Source organism: Rattus norvegicus, chromosome 4 (assembly GCF_021556685.1).
Source record: "Rattus norvegicus strain SHRSP/BbbUtx chromosome 4, alternate assembly SHRSP_T2T, whole genome shotgun sequence".
In the NCBI taxonomy this organism is placed as follows: Eukaryota; Metazoa; Chordata; class Mammalia; order Rodentia; family Muridae; genus Rattus; species Rattus norvegicus.
The window spans coordinates 70,778,516-70,792,985 of record NC_141537.1 but is presented as its reverse complement, the minus strand read 5'-3'; the positions used below and the strand labels follow the sequence as shown (position 1 = coordinate 70,792,985).

At 37.4% G+C, this 14,470-nt stretch overlaps 1 long non-coding RNA gene across 5 annotated transcripts in view; it reads left to right on the top strand.

The window, feature by feature from the left end:
* Positions 1-10,925, top strand: part of LOC147994823 (uncharacterized) — a 38,060-nt gene extending 27,135 nt beyond the window's left edge. For 2 of the 5 annotated variants that reach the window (XR_015686506.1, XR_015686505.1), the window contains exons 5-6: positions 5,232-5,273; positions 5,955-10,925. This is a non-coding gene — a long non-coding RNA (uncharacterized LOC147994823). The remainder of the gene's footprint in view (positions 1-5,231; positions 5,274-5,954) is intronic. The other 3 variants (XR_015686507.1, XR_015686509.1, XR_015686508.1) reach the window with 3 other exon arrangements.
* Positions 10,926-14,470: the final 3,545 nt, after the last annotated feature.

Here is a 14,470-nt window from a genome sequence, read left to right as displayed (position 1 = left end):
GGGCTCTTTCCTAGCCTGTCCAAATTTGTGCATCTCACTGAACATAATCATCTGTGGATTACTGAAGGGCCCAGAGGCAGAATATGGTCAGAAAAAGGAATATACTAATGAAACTACCAGAGAAGCACTTAGAGCCAGGGACCTGGAGAAAAATAGGGCATCAATCTAGATGCCAGGACAGAGGCAGTGGAGCGTGGAGAGTCTAATTGTCTCTGAGTTTCTCAGAAACACAGTACTTGGCATAGAGCTTGCATCTGTCTCTCTGCAGCTCCCTTGGTCAAACTCTAGTGGGCTGGTCTGGGGCACCTATGAATTTGTTCACGTGGCCCTTGATCAGTAGGCTTTCCACCTTTTACAGAAGCTGAAGCAGAGGTCATAATAGTCATTGCAGCACCCCCTGCACTCAAGCACTAGAAACAACAGGGTTGGCAAAGATGTGAACTCGCAGAGAATGAGGCAGCAGCATGCACAGGACCTGCACAGGTTTGTACCAGATGGAATCCTCAGCCTGAAAAAAGAAGAAGATGCACACATCATCCTTAACCCAGCAGTTGTAGCCAACTGACAACCCCCTTCCAAAGGAAAAAGTTCCTTTTCTCAAAAGGAGTCACACTGGGAAAGCAAACTACACATAAGGACAGGCTCCATACCCAGCCGTAGATAACCAACACAAACCTAGGTCAATGGTATCTTCGGAGGTTCTTTGTCCAATGATATGAAGTCAGGACATTGATTTTTGTTGGTGGTGGCTTTTGTTTAAATTTTACCTTGCAGGTTTTTGTGTATATATTATATCTTCCAGTTCTATGTTTTTATGAGATTTTGTATGCAAATATTTGTGTCTATGTATCTACATGTATTATGAAATTCTTGTGCCTTTGTTTTTATTTTTGTTGCTGCTTTGTCATATTCTAATATGTTTTGTTTTGACTTATCTTTTAATTTTATTATTATTATTATTATTATTATTATTATTATTATTATTGTTTATATACCTATTTGTTTTCTAACAAGAGACAGATGTGGATCCAAATGAGAGGAGAGAGGAGAGGTGGGGAAATCCTGAGAGTCATAGGGAGAAAGAAAACTATGATCAGAATATTTTGTGTGAAAAAATATTTTCAACAAAACAATAAAATGAAAAGAAAAAAGAAAAAGTAAAAACCTGTATATATTAAAAACTGTTATATTGGTAGCCACCTAATCCCGTTCCAGCCTTCTCACTGGTCAAGATTTCTGAATTCCTAAAGCAATGTGCACTAGTTACTTCTGCATGACTCTGACCAAGTTATCTGTTGTAAACAATGTAAGGGAGGAATTACCTATTTAGCTCAAACTTACAAAACAGCCAGCCTAGGACAAGTGCAACTTAAACCCCAACATCCAGAAAGCAGATAGAGGGGCACTTCACATGCAGATGGACAGGAATCAGAAGAGAGCCATAAGAGAGGGACCACAGTCAGAAGTGGCCCCCAAAGACACACCTCCCACCAGACCCACATTTCACAACCCACCACTCCCCAAATTCCATTCAGATTTTGAATCCATCCATACCTTAACCTAGTCACTGAGTCAGAGTCCTTACACCAAATCATACATGGAATCATCACCATCACACCCAGATATTTCTTAATCACTTTGATGTTTCTTAATCCATTTGAGGTGATGATGAAGATGATGATAGCCTTGTTTACAAATTCACCAGACAGGAGGAAGCATCAGAGCTTCCAACTGTGCCCAACACTCAGAAATGCACTCGGCCTTATCTTTCTCCAGAGAATTTGCTTCTTTTTATCTTTCTGAACACGTCAATGCCGTCTGGCTTCCCACTTTTCTAATAGTCATCCATTGGCTGTCTGTATCCCTGAGTGTTTCTCTATCTGCTTGTTCTAACACCTTTGGTGCTTTTAATTAAACATGATGATAACACCAGTGAATTGAATCCAATGAAGACATTATTTCAAATGGGAGGCAAGCAATCCGCTTACTGTGCATTTTACTGACTTTCCTTTAATATATTGAGAACACATCACAGGTCCTTTTTTGATACGGGAGAAAAGTCAACAGAAGACTATGCGTGAACTACCTAGCACAGTACTTTTTATATTCTGATGTCACTACTTAGTTGACCCTTCTTACACTAAATTCCTGCCCCTTATATTATATCATATGTTCCACTAGGACATAATTTCTTTAGCTATGAGATGCAAACACACATGAGGTAATAGCGTGTGAAGAATCACACGAGAAATTGGTAGCATTACAATGTTTCTGAAGGTTCAACGAACTTTTTTAAAAATAATGCATATAATGTATTGGAGACATGGCAACCAGCAATAGAGCCTTTGGTAACTTCACTGCATGCCAGTATCAAATTAGTATTAAATACATTTTGATTATAATTTTTAGGGAATTCTCAGTTTTAAAAAGTGATGTTTTAGTTGTTGTCTTGAGGTTCCTATAAACATATCTAAATGCATTTAGACTTCAGAGTAGAACAGAATGCATAACAATTTATAAAGTGACATTAAATTTTGACCACTTTGTATTTTATACTGTGTAAATCATCATTCTCGGCACTGTTATAGATTAAAAATATTAATCTACTTTGCAAAACATTGAACATGCTATCCTGTGGTATAAAATATCCAGCAGCGATTTAATTCCTAATGCAAAAATGTACAAATTCATCTTCTCATTACTGTGAAACTTCACTTAAGTGGTTAATGAATGATAAAAATATATGTATGTCAAAACTTGTTTACAGATAGATTTGTTTGTGATTTATTAATAATGCATATTAGATTTTTTGTATGTCTATTGTGCTGGATAGTTTTGTCAACTTAATATAAACTAGAGTCAATTTTTATTTAATTGAGGAATTTTAACTGTGAAAAAGTTTCCATTTGATTGGCATACTGGCACTCCTATGTGGCATTTTTTGATGGTTTGTTGTTTTAGGAGAATGAAACCCATTGTGGGAGTTATTAATCCTGAGATTCACCAGAGAAAAACAAGTTCCACAAATCTGTGCCAAATTTGAAGCAAGCTTTTAATTGAATACTGACCAGAAATCCTTTGGTCAGGACAATTCTCTGGAATTCCCAGTTGAATGGTCACAAGACATATTTTGCAGGGACTATTTAACAACAAACTCAAACAGCTACTGTATTTTCCCATGTGGCATTATTATTTTCCAAGAACTACGACTCCCAGCACTCCAGAAAGTTACCTGGTCTTTGCTTTACAGATTAACTTCAGATGTTACAAGGTGTCATCCCTGAGCAGGTGATCCTGGGAAGTATTTTAAAAAACAGCTGAATTTGAACCTGGAAGCAAGCTAATATGAAGCTTTCCTCTATGATTCCTCTCTGCTCACTCCTGCTTGAGTTTCTGGCCTGACCCCATACTGTAGGAATATGAATCTCAGGAGCTAAGTCTCCAGTCTACCAGGACAGGGCAGGGCACAAAGGCTCAATTTAGAGGAGGCTGCAAAGTCCATCATCATACTATGACTAAAAATGAAGGCACCTCGTCAACATTTTTAAAAATATGATGGCAGTTTACTGACAAAATTAAAACAAAATTTTAATTTTGTTTGAGCTAGGACAGGCTATTAATGTCACTTAAAGTATTACATATCAACATAATGTTTAATTCTGTGCTCATGAACAGTCCCCAAGGTTGTGTGATCTGGCACTTCGTGCATGACAGGAGCAGACGTTGCTGGCACAGCTCAATATGTGGGAGCCGCAGCAAAGGTTGTCCATCTTGATCACAATGTGCCATCTCCTGGAAGGAAAAGGTTCCACACAATAAGAACATAGTCATAACATGGCAGGATCAAGGTCAAGATAATGTGTCCGCTAGGTCTAAAGGTGGTCTCTATAAAAGGGAAAACCCAGATTTCTGATATTGACATGCCTCAGACAGACCATCGAAGATGACCATGACCATCCTTAGACCCACTAACATGTGTCTCTTCTGAACAGCTTGTTACTGAAATACTTGTTACGAGGAATCCATGAACCATTGCTTCAGGTTAACTCCAATCCTAACCTTAAACCAAGAAACAAGATTCATAGCCTGATCCAATATTTACTGTTCTTATTCATGAATATATGTATATGAAAAGACTTCAAGTCAAAAAACTAGGTTTATTTAATAACCCCATATAAAACATGCATTTTTTCAATGTGCATTTGAAATTTATAAGATAAATTATGAAGAGGGGCTACCCAGTGTGTTGTGTTTATTTTCGGGAGAACTATTTTTACCTAAAAAATTATCATAGCTGCTATATGTAGAATCTAAATCCTAGCATCAATGCATTTTAAAATCCTATGCCATGTCTACTTTGACTCTAACTCTGAATTTAGTTGAAGCATGATTAGAGCTAGCACATTCCCTCATTGCCTCTGCCACACCTGGAGCACAGGAAAGTTACCCTGGACTGCACACCAAACCTCTCCTGACCTGCACCTCTACTGTCAACAGCAGAGGTGACAAAGAAGAGATTTTTTTTTGGTTCTTTTTTTCGGAGCTGGGGACCGAACCCAGGGCCTTGCGCTTCCTAGGTAAGCGCTCTACCACTGAGCTAAATCCCCAGCCCCCAAAGAAGAGATTTTAAATATGATCCTATCACTTTATAGTTTCCGTTTTTCTTGAGGACACTGTTATCACCATGTATGTTAATTTCAAGATAATATATAAATATGTACTCTCAAGTCACTGTTAATAAGGCTTGAGTGTTTTGTGTTCAGCACTTGTTTAGCTTGGACAAAAGATCCAGTGTCTCTCATCTGCTCATCCGTAGTTGTATGTACTCTGTAGGTTTCCTTGGAGACATTCTCCTGAGTTTTCATCTCCTTTTGTGGCATGATCATCTACTGATATACAGATGACTATAAGAGCTTTATCCTCAAACTTATTCTCCTTCTCCTTTCAATATAATTGATTAATCTACTAATGGTTTCCATTTAGACATGTCAACAGCACCCCATACCCAGATATCAATATATGCATTATTTTCTCCCAAAATGATATTTTAACAATATTTTTATCTTGAGGAATTGATAATTTCCCCTTCCCATTAAACAGATTTTTTTTTTTTGGTGACTGAGATGAAAATGTATGGAGTCTTAAAGGCTTTAAAATGCCTTGAGAGTTCCCCAAATACCAGACACTTTCCTGTTTATAACATTAGGTTTTTGTCGTCCTTCATATAACAGGGCTTGTGTTTGGAAGAATCCTACCGAGATGAAAAGAACCAGGTGTGTTATTTTCTATTTTCCCACTGAAAAGTAAAGAATTGGAGATAAAAATGAAAATATCACAAACTGGATGCTATGCACATGTAACCACTATTCCATTCTTGACATAACTGTCAAATGGTTTTAGTGGTTTATGGTCAACCTCTATCTGTGAATGAGAAATGACAGTCACAAACCCATTTCCTACTGTTGCAAGAAATAGGGGTGATTCTAGAGAAATACTTGGGTCTGTGAAAAGAAAATGTTTATGAGCAGGGAGTAGGTGCTGTTGTAGCCCTGTGCCTCTACTGCTAGCACAGAGGTACATGGCAGAATCCCCTAGGCCTGCAGAGGTGATGTTAAGAGAGCAGAAAGAAGTATTATGCCGGCTGGATTGGAAGTTATCAGAAGTGTCAGTCTCCCTGTTCAAATTGCTGTCATAGTAGTAAAGAAGCAACTTTGGTCCTTGGTTTGGCTTCTGCTGGTACCAGAACATGGAATCATGATCCATAGTCTGAGAACAGATCAAATTCACTGGTTTTCCAACTCTTGCAACCTTGTATCTTGGGTTCTGCATAACCATTGTATCCACAAAAGCTGCAAAGAAAAGCATTAAGTTAGTTAAAGTGGAGGTCAATTTGACACCAAAAAACTAAGGGCACAGATCTAAGAAAATTACAACCTTATTTCCTTTTTGCTCAGGACTCACCGGCTGCAAGAAGACAGAAGATCACACAGTAAAGAAGTCTAGCATCCATGGAAGGGCCAGAACAGGAAAAGAATATTTGTCTCTTAAACGCTTTAACCTACTTCTGGTCCTTGAGAGGTTGCGAGTGTCCCTGGCCCCTTATTAGAAGATCTGTCTCTGACTTCACTGCATGAGAGTCACTGCTCATTGCAATACTAGACTCAACTTCCTCATGGTGGGGAAGTCTGGGCTCGGCTACGCAGGTGTAAAGAAGAAACTTACCTTCGGTATCGCTGCTTCTCTGAGACATGTTTTCCCTGTTTTGTTGCCCCTGCATCCGTCGCACGTCCATCTAGAACTCCCCCTCCTGTTCCTAATTTCTCCCATGGCAGCTCAGAGTTCATCCAGTCATATGTCCTATACTCCGAATTGTAGGCTCTTATATCCAGATATGCATAGACTTTCTAAGAACAATGGCAGAAACAGGTGAATAATTTTTGAATTTATTCGAGATGTATCAGTGAGTGCTGGAAATTCCTAGAAAATGGCTTCATAGTAATCATAGGTTACATATGCAAGTTATTAAGATGTGCACGTACCATGAAGTTAGTACTAAGGAGGGAAATTTATTTATCAATGATATTATGAGAAAACAAGACACTGTTCCTTCATTTTCTTCATCCCACAGAGAACTCTGCTATGCTTATAGTTCTGGCCTCCACTCTCCAGCTACTTGTTAGTACCACGTTCTTTCCTGATTCACATAGGATTTCCCCTATACGGTTAAACATATAATTCCTATACATCATGGTTAAGAAAGGGCCAGTTGTTAAAAGGCTCCATCTTTTACTTATTTATATTGAATTCAAGGTGTAGCTTTTTTAAATCCTGAAGAAAAAACCTGAAACTCTCATCTCTACTTGCTCCAATAAGCTGCCTTTTTTCCTAGCCCTCTCTGTCATTTAACTGACTAATAATATCTATTATTTGTGACATTGATACATCTTTCAAACTCAATCAAAATAGAAACTGGTCAATGGGGCGTGCTTTAACATTCTTGGAATTCGCTGTATACCATGCTGACTGTGGTGAATCATACTACATTGTATGCTTGAAAACTGGCAAGAACACAGGTCTTAAATATTTTCACACAAAAGTGAAAGGAAGAAAATGTTATCTAAATGATGAGTTATTTAGTTTTAAGTAGTAACCATATCAGACATGCACATCCATCAAAGTATTTCCTAGAATCTTTAAACATATGTTATTTTTATCTGTTAATCATAACTCAAAATGTTTAGAAAATTGAATAAATTAAATAATAAAAACAAGGTGTCTGAGCTTACAGGACCATAAAGGAAACAGTGCTCTGTCCATGATAAGAGGTAATATTGAGTGTCCATAGTCTCAGATGTCAAAGTACTTGATTAAACTCTCACTGACTATGCTTTGGAGTCAAACAATTTATCCATCAAAAACCTAGCCTTCTTGCGAGCTGCCATTTTCAGTTGTAATTGTGAGACTAAAAGGTTGAAGAATAAATGAACAGCTTTCTGTGTGTTCTGGTCATGAATTACATAGTGTAACAAAAGAAAGAACATTCTGCATGTGTCCCCACCTGTGATTTTAAGTGAAAACTTATGTGCAATATATGACTATTTGAAAAATCAATGTTTGTGCTTATTATTCTAAGAAAGATAATGGACAAGTTAGATGTAAGAAATGTATTCATCATATTGTAACGAAAATTGAATATCACCACATGTATAGTCAAATAGATTGCAGAATGTCTAAAATTTCAAACCTTTACAATTTGAATAGGAAAATAAGATTTGAAAAGTTGAAGAAAATTGAAATTTAATGTCATTATCCATCTATCTAAAGAAATAGAAAGTGAATTAATGATTATTTGAAGTACTAAAATCAACCAAATTAGAAAAATAAAGCATTTCAGGGCTGTTTACAAAGCATGGCTAACAGAAAGAAGGAATATTCGATTCTAAACATTTACAAAGAACTATCAGATCCATGTAAATGTATCATTATTTATCAGCCTGGCAAATAATTTGACAGTCAAGTTTCTACAACTAAAAATGCTTTTGGCTGGTACACATTTCTGTAAGTATTATTAATCATTTTTCAAATATTTAAAAAATCAAACCTTATCTAGGTAGAAAGTTAAGTTTAACCTCTGAGAAAGGGTGTGGCTAATCCACTCAACCGTGAGACTTCTTTTAAAGCTCTTTGACAACTTATACAAACTATACACATATGACTCTTTGGTATGCTCTGCTGACCCCATTTCTGTCCGCATCACTGATAACTCTACAAACCAAGAATGAATAAACTAGGTTTCCACGTTTTTATATCCATCTGGGAGTGTTTTCAATGTTATTATGAGAAAGGACATGAAGTTGTAGGCTGACACTCTAGTCACAAACCTTCCAGACCAGCAAAGTGGGCTATAATTCTGCATTTACTCCAAGATAGAGTATACTCAAAAACTTAAAATAAAATAGCAAATGCAAATTTCAACTGTGGTATAAGCAAGCTGAGGAAATCTCTCAAAATTCAAATATTACAATCCACATTTTCTTGACTACTTACATATTCCAAGAATGAATTCAAGTGTTTCCCACTTCTGAGTGGAGGAAGCATAGAGACATCCTGCTCCTGGGGTCGAAGACAGAGGGATGTTGCCTGCATCTGAAGGCCTTTACTGAGTATGGTATCATAACCTTTAACATGGAAATAAGCACCAGTGCCCTCCAAGCCCTCAGACTGGTCATCAGGGTGGCTATGTCTTATGGGCTCTCATTCCAAGAGCTAATTGTATCTACGTGTCCCTCTGGTTACAATGCTCTTCCCCCTGATTTCTGCAAGTCTCTCTGTGTCAGCCTCTTGCTATCCTGGCTTCAAGGGCCAATTCCTTTTGGAATTCTCTGAACAACTTATTTATAGTTTCAAGACTCTACTTTACACCCATCCACCTCTCTATGGTTTGTTTCCCTTTGCTGTGCAGCAGGTGTCATCTTTAAACATGCTATTTACTGCATTCATTCCAGCTAATACTCTTTCCTCTTTTTCCCACCCAATACAATATTTTCATCAATAAGACATGAGACCTTGTCTTCTTTTTCATTTTATCGATGTGCACTACTTAAAAACAATGACTAGAAATTTTTGGAGGGGACATGATCTATCATTGAATTTTTATTTATTCACTTTGCATCCTGCTCCTCCTCCCAGTCGCCTCTCCCCCATTTCTTTTCCCATCTACTCTCTTTAGCTTCTTGTGGGTCTTTGGAGTGTAGCATGGGTATCCTATACTTTATGGCTAATAGCCACTTATAAGTAAGTACATACCATACATGTACTTTTAGGTCTGGGTTGCCTCACTGAGGATGATATTCCCAAATTCCAATGACTTGCCTGAAAATTCATGATCTTTTTCTAATACCTGAATAGTATTCCATTTCATAGATGTATCCACATTTTTTTTATATCTGTTCTTCAATTTAGAGACATCTAAGTTGTTTCCAGTTTCTCAACATTGTGGTATTGTGAATAAAGCTGCTTTGAACACAGTTGACAAGTGTCTTTGTGGAATAATAAAGCATCTTTTGGGTGTATGTTTAAGAGTGGCATAGTTGGGTCTTGAGGTAGAACTATTCCCAGTATTCTTAAAAAAAAACCACCAGATGGATTTCCAAAGTGGTTGTACAAGTTTGCTCCCCAATCAGCACTAGAGGAGTGTTTCTTTACTCCACATCCTCTCCTGCATGTGCTATCTCTTGAGGTTCTTTTTTAAATCTTAGTTATTCTGACTAATGTAAAATGGAATCTCAAAGTTGTTTTGATTTGCATTTCCCTGAAGACTAAGGCCCTTGAACATTTCTTTAAGTGTTTCTTGTCCACTTGAAATCCTTTTGTTGAGAATTATGTTTAGCTCTATATACCATTTTTAATTGGGTAATTTGGTTCATCGGTGTCTAACTTCTTGAGTTCCTTATAAATTTTGGATATTAGCTCTCTGTTAGATATAGGGTTGGTGAAGATCCCTTCCCAATGTGTATGCTCCTGTTTTGTCCATTTAACGGTGTTCTCTGTCTTACAGTAGCTTTGAGGTTTCATGATGTCCCATTTATCAATTGTTAACCTTAGAGTCTAAGCCACTGATATTCTCTTCATGATGTTGTCTCTTATGCCAATGAGTTCAAGGCTATTTTCAACTTTCCGTTCTATTCAAATTTATGTATCCAGTTTTATGTTGCGGTCTTTGACCCACTTGGAATTGAGTTTTGTGCCAGGTGATAGATATGGCTCTATTTGCATTTTCTACATTCAGGCATTCAGTTCGAACAGTGCCATTTATTATAGATGTGTTTTTCCATTGTAAGGAAATACAGTTGAATATTGACAGAAGATTTGAGCTTTGTGTGGGCGGGGTCCATGGAGTGAATGTAGGAGATGAAACCAAAGAACCTCACACCCATTTTAGTTTATAACAGTTTGAGAAGGATGTTAGATTTAAAAAGATGAAGACTAGATTTGCAATCTAGGATTTGAGTTTAGTCTAGTTTCAGTTGATGGGGTATATTAGATTTCCTCTAACTGCTTTCTTTTCTGGATTGAGTGGTTCTTTACCTAACCTCAAAAACTTCCCTTACTTGTGCTGATTAGAGCACATCTCCTTGTATTTCTAGAACTGAACACAAGAAGATCATCCAGGTCAGCGCCAGGTCCCATACAGCCCACAGATTTCCAAGTATTCAGGTATTAGGTGGAATGGCCACAGTACTTCCTTCGGTGTGCTCCATATTCCGTAGACCTCTGTCTTTTATCTTTGGTTTACAGTAAAAAGTCTTAGCAACTCATGTTTCATATGTCCTTTGTTATGTTTTTACAAAAGCTCCTTTCAGAGGGAGATTAACTTTTATCCCTGTTAATCTACCTTGTTAAGAAATAAAAGTGCCTGCCGGAGCAATATTAAGTTTCTTGTTTGATTTCCTCAAGGATTTCAATGATTATGGCTTCCTTTTAATGAGTTTCTGAGCATGTAATTTTCTTTCTTTCTTTTCAAAGATTTATTTGTGTGTGTGTGTGTGTGTGTGTGTGTGTGTCTGTGTGTCTGTGTGTGTGTGTGTGTTCTTTCATGTGTGTGCCAAATGTGTGAGTACCCGTGGAGGCCATAAAATGGCCTCAGAACCACTGGAGTTGAAATTACAGGGGGTCATGAGCTATAGGACAAGATGCTCAGAAGAAAACTCAGGTCCTCTGTATGAGTTCACTGAAGAGGTTCACTGAAGAGCCAGCTTCCCAGTCCATGAGAATGTGATTTTCCTTCTACACAGTAACATACAATTTCATTTCAGAAACATGTGAGACACAGCAGGAAGTTTCAATTTCTCTCTGCTAATTTATCTTTTTTATCTTTCACCCAAACGCCAGATCAAATATTTAATCTTCTAACATCACTTCTGGATTTTCAGTTGTAATACTTTTTGTTCACAAAGAATGGGACTATTTTGTACCTCCGAGATTAATGTGAGAGATGTAATTCTAGAACTTTTTGTGACATCTCTTTAAATGGTCCTTAAATTTTCAATTCCCATGGTGATGCTCATATTTGGAGTGAATGTATGTAGATTATTAGGATTTTAGCTTTTCCTATATTTCTTTTCCTATATTTCTGCTTACTAATTGCCTCCTTTTAAAATTATAATTAGTTTTCTTTTTATATTGCATGTGTACAATATTACCTTTATATTTAACTCTGGTCATAAGTAGTGCTTCTAGCTTAAACAGAAAAACAAATAGACTATAAACTAATAGACTAAAAACTAATAGATAAAAATGATCATTTCTCTTCTCTTCCTCTGTTTCCTCTCATTCTACAACTATCCAGAAATGTATTAAATCCTTTTTGCCTTCCTTATGAGAGTGGGTATGAATTTCAATGAAAATCTTTAGTGATTTATTGATTTGTTCTTTGCTTAAATAAGCTCATATTCCTTATATTATTTTACAGAGTATTTTTCAAACTATTCTTTTTTACAGTTCATTTTGCTTATCTCTTTTAATAAATAAGTAAATGTTGCTTTTGACTATTTTGCATTTGACTTCTTCATGCAATTTCAAAAGAATTATATATTATAAAATATAACTTATTCACCTCGGTGATTGTCATCTCAGAAGGCTTACTGCCTCAGTCTGCTAACTTAGGCCTAGTTCTGGAAGCTTCTAGCTTCTATACAGTCTAATCTAAGCCTAGAATATTTTCAGTCTCTGAGACAAGCTGCTTAATAAGCTTACCTTTTCTTCCTCTTTCTGAATTCTGGCTGGTTCAACTCAACTCTTCTAGATCAAACTCTTCTTTTCTTTCAGCCTCTGAATTGCTCTGCTTGGCTTCAAATTAACTTTAGCAATCTTTTTTAATCTTCTGACTCCTTCCCATTCGCTTGCTCATTCTGACTTTATCTGTGTGTAACTTGTTCTTTCTTCAGTCTTTATCTGTAAAACTCTCCTGGTAAAACTGCCTCGTTCTCCCTCTCTGTGTTGCTCTAACCCCCCCCCCAACTCTACTGTATAACTCTCTAGGAGCACCACTGTATTCCAGTATTGTCTGTTTCTTCTGTAAATAGCTTTCTTTTCCTCTCTCTTCTCATGAGAGTTGGGCATATCCTATTTTGCCAAATCTTTCTCTGATTTGTCACCTTTTCTACTGCTCAATTAGATACCACTTTCAAACACGGGTGCTTTCTTCTACAACTAATTTTACCCTCACTGAAGGGATTAAAGATGTGTACTAAGGATGCGTCTGTATTCCATCCAGAAGGATTAAAGGTGTGTACTAAGGGCTGAGACACACCCTAACAAGAAGCAGGTTCAAAAAAAGGATGTGTGTGTGTGTGTGTGTGTGTGTGTGTGTGTATGTATGTATGTATGTATAATATTTGTAATGTTTTTCTAATTTTCAAAGCCTTACGATGTATCTATATAGCCAACAAACAAAAAATATAAAGTGTTTTAACAAAAATAATATCTGTTGCTACTTATTATAATGCTAAATTCTGTTCCTGAAGGTCTAGGCCTACAAGTGAATTCTCACAGTTACTTTCTTTGTTGTGTAAGCCTTGTTAATTAATTTTTAAGTATTGATGAAATAAAAATGGCTAGAGCCAATTACTGGAACAGCGGAGGTAAGTGGGATTTTTCTTATCTGGTTGAGCAGGGGATAAGGGAGAGAAAGAGGAGAGAGGGGAAGATGCCATAAAACGAGATGGACAGTGGCCAGAAAAATCAGCAAGTATTTGGGGAACACCAGTGAGGAGGTACCCAGACCAGTGGTTAGACAAGTAGGTTAGGAGTTACCCCCCAGTAATTCTCAAAACCAAATAAAATAACCATAGTCTGTATATTATGTATTTGTAAGGTAGTCAGGAATATGCTTGAAATAGTTGTACGACATATGCCTGCATCTATTCTGATCAGATGTGGGAGGAAGACTCTCTGAGGACGATTGGGTTAGGCAATAATACATGAGTATAACAGATCATTAGGAATCATTTCACTGAGTTTTGTTTTGCCAATCGTGTTTAGTGTATCCTAGGTCTCTGGGCTATCCAGCTTCTGGTTCCTGGACATCCAGACAGTGACAGGCATGAGCTACCTCTTGTGGCATGGAATCTGGCTTTTTTTTAAAGAAGATGAAAACTGGTGTCTAAGCGGCAATGAAAAGCAACCAGGGATGATCATTCTTCCATATCTGCCTGACTACTCAGTCTTCAGCTCACATAATTGTATGAAAGGCCCACTGAATGACATGTGCACTTAGTCATAGACTCACTCACCTTTATGAAAAACATATGAGGAATCCCATGAATCAGTTTTGCCTGCCCGTCATACACCACATACCTTTCTCTACCAGAAGACTTCTTAATGTTATACTCATTACCATCTGTTCCTGTCTTGTCTAGGGCCAGAAACAGCATTAAACCCATATACTTCCTGTTGTGAAAAAAACCTCAGGATCACAGTTAAGAACAGCTTCTTGGAGGTGGACCTGGAAGAGGAAGAATTTGGTTTCTGTCTTGGCAGAATATGAGTCTGTAGCTCTGTGTCTAAGCTGCTGGCACAAAGATACACTGCAGAGTCCTGGGGTTGTGTGGTCTGGATCTTCAGAGTGGAGAGCCTCTGATTGGGCATCTGAGCTGAGAATCGTTCCTTGGGCATCCCTGAATCATCTATAGGAGCTTGGTTGTTAAAGTAAATCAGGAGTTCCAGTCCCTTCACAGTGCTCTGTCTGTACCAGAAAACAGCAGAATGTCCTGAAATTGGCTCACATCTCAGAGTTACTTCTTGTCCCTTCCCTGTCACCTTGTGTCTAGGTGTTTGGATGACACCAGCATTTGTTGGTTCTAAAAAGAAACAGAATAGAGAATAAAGAACGTAATTGTAACCATGACAAGCAATGATCAAAAGCTGAAGATTCTTTATCTCTGGAAACTCACCTGCTCTCAAGAAACAA